The sequence below is a fragment of the Homalodisca vitripennis genome, unplaced genomic scaffold (assembly GCF_021130785.1).
Source record: "Homalodisca vitripennis isolate AUS2020 unplaced genomic scaffold, UT_GWSS_2.1 ScUCBcl_9665;HRSCAF=18230, whole genome shotgun sequence".
NCBI classification, from domain to species: domain Eukaryota; kingdom Metazoa; phylum Arthropoda; class Insecta; order Hemiptera; family Cicadellidae; genus Homalodisca; species Homalodisca vitripennis.
The window spans coordinates 2,684-9,157 of record NW_025785781.1 but is presented as its reverse complement, the minus strand read 5'-3'; the positions used below and the strand labels follow the sequence as shown (position 1 = coordinate 9,157).

Here is a 6,474-nt window from a genome sequence, read left to right as displayed (position 1 = left end):
TCTCACAATTTTCTATCACTTTTTATAAGAGCAATCAGGCAAAGCTCCCATAAAAAACTGCCAATTTTAAAAATTTAGAATATGAAATAAAATTAGTCTTTTTTTAGAAAATATAAAGGTAGTTTATAACAAAAAGTGTAGGAAACGGTATAAGCATTAGAGAACACTAATTTTGTTTATTTTTCATAAAACATATATATATATAATTGTGATTGTTTGTGTTTTTACTAGATAAATTATGGTGGAAAAAAAATGTCAATATCGGATTCAGAAGAGAGAGCTTAGGCGAATCAGAATCAGACTTGCAAGAAGATGTGGACCATATGGATACAAGCGGTAGTAGTGAAGACAACGATGGTAATGAATCTGTTCAACCTGAAAAATCTAAAGAAAACCTGGCATGGGCAGATGCAATGGCAAAAATTTTAAAAACAAACAAACCAAAGAGGAGAAAAAACAACTATAGTGCTGTCCAGAGCAAAAAAGAGGCGAACCAGATCAAAAAGTGATGAAGTAAAGGAAAGAAAAAATTAGATTTTGAGATTGAAGGAGATGGTTCAGTTGCTGTCAAAATAGAACAGTCGACAGACTCTACTGAAATAAAGGAGGAAAGCCTTTCGAAGCGATTAAAGGTATGAAAGTAAAACTATTCATAACATTACAATGCTTAAACTTGTAGGAAATCCTTCATTTAATTAAAAAACATCCTTGGAGTAAGTTGAAAGGTTAAAAAGATGATATTGTAATGTTAGCTTCTTTAAGACTATTGTTTAATCAAAACAAATTAGTCAATGGGGTATTCATACTTCATCTGTAGGAAGCTTGCTTCATAAATGACTTACTACTATTGGTCAAAAATAGAAAAGGTTTAAATAAATTATTACCAATAAAATAGGAAATATCAACTAGAACTATTAACCCTTTTAGTGCTAAGGGGTCTGGCACATTGCCATACCCAAGAGTGCTATGCATTTTAGTGCATATATGCAGAGTTTTTATTAAATTTTTTTTGTATTGAAGAAGAATTAAACAAGAAACCGAAATATATACAAAAAAATACATTTGTACATATTTGGATTGTTATAAAAAAATTTTCTTTATAATATAAATGTCTTTTATAATTCTTTTTCACTTTGGCATACAATTTTATTATGTAAACAATTTTATATTATTTTTCTGAGGCTACCATCGGAAAGAGCAACTAAAACTAAACAAATTACATATATTTGGATTTTATTTTTACACAACAAATAAGAAGTGTGGATTAAAAATATAATAACTTGTCCGCGCGCAAAGTTTGCCCTACATATAGGCCTAATGTTTGAAATGCTCAAGAAATAAAGTAATTACACTTACTATTATTAGCATAAATGCTTTACTAACTTTATTATTATTTATAAAAGAAGAAATTCAAACACAGTTAACACATTTTTACCTTAATAATTGTTTTATTCAGTAATAAAAACTATAAAAAGGTTGAAGTAAACTAATCATAAACCTGCAATGTTCTCATTAAACATTGTAACTTAGTTAAATATATAACACACATGGAAAACACAAATGAAAAATGAAGTAATGCAATGATTTGGAATACTAATGAAAGTAGTATTTCACAATTATAATCACAATTTAATGGATAAAATAAGAAAAAAACAGAGTAAACAAAGCCACAGCGTCAGTTCGCTCGCAAACGTAAACGTCCGAACTGACCTTTTTATTTCACGTCAATGACGTTATAAACAGCTGGTCGTCGGCAAATAAATATACAAATATCGTTACTCTATGGCTTTTGGATGAAACTGTAGCAGCCAGTAACTTGCATAAACTGAACCAATATATATAAAAAATACGCTGCGTCTACGACGTAGACTCTAGCACTTTTCGACATAAACGCAGCGTCTACGACGTAGACGCTATAGCACTAAAAGGGTTAATAAAATGTATTTCATTATGAAATATATAAGTGTATTTAAAAATTATTTGCCTAAAGAATTTTTGTTAAAAATTACTTAGTGATAATAAACTGGCTCTAGATTGACTAATTTAACAATAAGTAATCTTTCTCTCGTCCCGTCATTACTTTACTAGTACTGCAATATTTTTCTATCTTGTTGTATATTTGTAAAATAGGACTGGAGTTGTTATTCCGGTATCTGCTGGTGGAAAAGTATCAATATGGAAAGCACTCTGTTGTGCCTGGATACAGTGGGTTGCAGTTAAACCATATGATAAATTTGGCAGGGTAATTTAAATTTTAGGCACCATCGACTGTGTCTATAAAATATTGCCTTGCTGATGTGGGCAACATTTTCTTTTGGACTTTCTCTAAATATACTTTATAGCCCCAGTAAGTATTTTTTGCTAAAGTTCTAAAACAAAACTAAAATTACATAACTTTCGACCTATCTTTATTTTTACCCATCGTGATAGTTATTAATCTTATTAATCTGGGGCGTTGGTTGTTAAATTAGAGCCGTTTTGATCAAGTCCGATAAAATTGATTCCAAGAAGTTTGTTCAATAAGTATAATCAAAGAAAACACAGAAGTTTTACTTTTAAGGACCATTCAAAACAAGATTTTTGTTTAACATAAACTTTTTTGTGTTTTAGAAAAAAGAATGGGCTTCTAAAGGACACGTTAAGCCAACCGTTCTTGGAGAAGGACAGAGAAAAAGTATTACAGAAAGTTGCTACAAGGTAAATAAATTCAAATTGATAGTTACTAAATTTGTTTCCACAATAAAAAATTGTAATATTTTCTTTTCCTTAATTGTAGCTAATTTGGAGTCAAAAGATGGCTACTAATTCTTATCACTAAAAGCTGGGCTCAGATACTTACTATATATCTATAAAAATCCCATGAGTTTTTATATGCATATTATATATGCATATGCATATTAACCCAGGTATTGAGGAAGATAATACAAGCCTATCAGCAAACAAAAAACTGTGTTGATAATGATGACACATTCTGATGCTTGATGCAACAAAATATTGAATTAATGTAATTGTTGGTCAGTGACTTGTGATGATATCTATTATTTACAGTCCAGTGTACCATTTTAGATGAAGCTGACAGTATTTTATACACCAGGTTTTGGAGATGTGTTATCTTCAAATTTTGTGGTATTTTGTGTAAGATCAAATATAAGTATGAAACGTGCCAGCCTGAAATATCATAGTATAAAACCCTCTGTTTGAAACCTGGCCACCCAGATAAATATTTCCTGGATCTTGTCTAATTGCCTGAGTAAAACCATCTGAACTGCGCATCTCATACCACAGAGGAAAAAACTGAAAACTGAGGATTATTCGAACCAACCTAGTAGTAAACCTTGAGTGCCTCTGGTAGCTCTCATGATGAATCCAAGATCATAACAGTCTCCAATCTCATCCATTCCTGAATATCCTGTCACTCCGGAGAGTAACGAAAAAGGTTACTTTTTTTAGGTCTAAGTGCATTTAGGGGTTTCCTAATCATCTCTGTCCTACATGAAAAACAAAAATGTTAACGTGAATGAAAATTCAAGTTACACTCAATAAAAATAGTAACACTCACTCAAAGACTGTGGTGAAGCATGACATATTCGCTGATGTGCATAGGGTGAGAATATCGGTGTGCTACAAAGATTGTTGCCTACTGAAAATCGTAATGATTGTGTTGCTTATGCTGCATCGATAAAAATTATTCAGATATTTTCTATTTAAATCCTTTTCATCCATAACTATCCACAGTTCAACTTAAACGTTGCATTGAAAAAAAAGATTTGAAAAAATTAGATTAAAAATTGATCAATCAAAATTTGTTGTGTTTACGATTATGACTTAAAAGGCTTCACAACAGTGTTTCAGGTAATATTCAAACTAATTTATTTACAATCCAAATTTTTTAAAGAAAACAAAAACATAGCCACTATTAGACAGATCACTGAACAAACATAGCATGAGGCATATGGTGTTTCAATACATAAGGTTTGAAAAAATTGCTCATTCCAAGTGATGAGTGCAGCCAAGAGGAGCTGAACAGATGGATGATACACCGATATGCTCGGCTGAGAGATCACAAAGCAGGATTCGACTATGTTGACAGTGGAGGGATGGTCACGGAGAGTTGAGTTTTACACTTGCACTGAAATCCAGATGCGGCTGACGATAGAGAATGTACTGTTAGTAATAGTGTAGTAAAAAGAACTTGGTTTCTTTATCTACAGTTAATGCTGTTTTCATGCCTTTCTTTCGTTAAATTATGGGTGATTTAGCTTCTCTTATGAGATAATTTTATGAATGTTGACTATTATTGATGAATATTTAGATGACTGCATGTCTCGTCACTGCTTATAAGGATTTTGTGTCTTACATACAATAACATCAAGCAGTGTTACAAAATAGGGAATTTTCTTTCTGTATGGAATCTGCTTACAAAAGTAACTTGAACTACTTTAATCGAGATTAAAATATTGTTTTGTTTTATAAATCCCAAAATTATTGTTGCTGTTTATAATTTCGCTTGGACAAAAAAGCTGGGAAACTTCTCAGAGCACTTAAAGCTATGAGGTACTCTGTACAGATTCTGTCTGCAGTGAATAGCATATTTCCAGGTGGGCAAGTTTGAGAGATTGAGGGGCTGACCTCCTGCTTAGATTCCATGGTACAGCTACCACGAGAAAGGTTTATTGGGCATTATCTCATTCTTGGCAACCTTTGGAAGAAGGTTGGAGGAGGACTATCTCTGTTTCAGGTCTGTACCATTAAAATAGGGCAAGACAGGTCTTACAAAAAACCTTTAACACTAAGGAAGCCACACACCCACTCCAACAAATGATCGCCGCCAACACAGTAGCATAGTAGAGTATAAGTGACAATATCGGTTTTTTGCTGTACTCATTGCAGGTCCTATTGGCAAAAGCGAACTCTCCGGAGGAAGTGCCTTGTGGGTAAACGTATCTCATTGGTGTTCACTATCCGAAATCTTTAAGTGAGACTATCAGCACATTCAAGGACATTAAATTGGGATGACTGTGTGACTACTCTGTGAGGCAGAATTTGGTCTTGGAGTCACGGGTTTCATCCCCGCACCTGACATAGGGGTTTTTGTGGTCTGGTGTATGAGAGTCATTGATCTGTGGTAGAGCTGGCAGAAGGGTGCACCTTAAATTTATCTGTGGTTGAGATAGGGTGGAAGTTGAAACAGGACATGTGTACGGATTCCTAAAGACCTGTTTTATATTTTTGTCTTTATAATATATAATAAAAAACACACATTTTGTGTTTTATTTTATGTTACAAGGCTACTTATTATTAAATCATGACCATAAAATAATATTAGCCTTTTAAGTGTAAAAAAAGTTACTAAAACCATAACGCCAAATCATGAAAGCCATGTGACAAATCATTGAAACCCTGTACCAAAATCATGAAAAACCTTGTACCAAATCATGAAAACCTTGTGCCAAAACATGAAAAACCTTGTGCCAAATCATGAAAACCCTGTGCCAAAAATCACACATCGAAAGGTTAATTACTTTACACTTATTACCCTTACACTGTGGAATTTATAATATAAATATAATAGTTGTGAATATAAATATAATAGTTGTGAATATTAATGGTAGATGTTATATTTTTTATTAATTATTTAAATCTGAAATACTTCCATGTTCGAACAGAGGAGTGGTGCAGTTGTTCAATGCAGTCCGCGAACACCAGAAAAACTCTGGAGAAGGACTTGGAAGATGCAGGACCCATTGAACACAAGAAGGACAAAAGTTCTCAAGTCCTTGGACAAGCGAGCGTTCTTGGATGTTTTGATGGGGACCATCGAAAAAGTCAACCAGTTAGCAACCTTATCCCCAAGGAAGTAAAAGAGGGCAAGTGAGACATTACTAAACATACCCCATACATTTTTAAAAGTTCCAAAGAAACGTTGTTTATTTGTTTTTTCATTGCATTCATTTTGAAATTATTGAAGCAAGTATGTACCTGTGATGAAACATACTCAAAAACTCAAAAGCACTGAATGTTTTAAGGGAATTTTCATATATTAAACTGTTGAAAATCTAATACAATATTTAAAGTTAATTCATGTCTAATAAAGTTAAGAGAACAGTGTGTACAGTTCGAGGACCTTTAGCTGTGCGCGTGACCTTGAGTGTGTGTGGTGATAGGCGGGAGGGGTGGCAGGGGTAGCATTATGCGCTGCGTCCCTCATGGGTTAAAAAACCCTCCTTTCAGGAATCGTATTTGCACAATATAACTCACCACACTCGCCAAAATCAGTCTGCTTTGTGACAGTGCTGATTGTGATGGAATTAAATAATAAGAGAATACAAAATAATAGCTATAAATAGATACTTATCCTTGTTTTTCAGTTGTTATAGTGTTGTTTAACATGTTTTTGAAAATAATGTATTTGTCAATACTAATCTGCAAATCGAAATTGTGAGTTTTAAAGTCGTTAAAGAGATTGTTGCGCCT

At 33.1% G+C, this 6,474-nt stretch overlaps 1 long non-coding RNA gene across 1 annotated transcript; it reads left to right on the top strand.

The window, feature by feature from the left end:
* Positions 1 to 494: 494 nt before the first annotated feature.
* LOC124374701 lies at positions 495 to 5,802 on the top strand. The gene is made up of 3 exons (XR_006923598.1): positions 495 to 632; positions 2,611 to 2,697; positions 5,667 to 5,802. It is a non-coding gene; the product is annotated as an uncharacterized LOC124374701 (long non-coding RNA).
* The last annotated feature ends 672 nt before the right edge of the window (positions 5,803 to 6,474 follow it).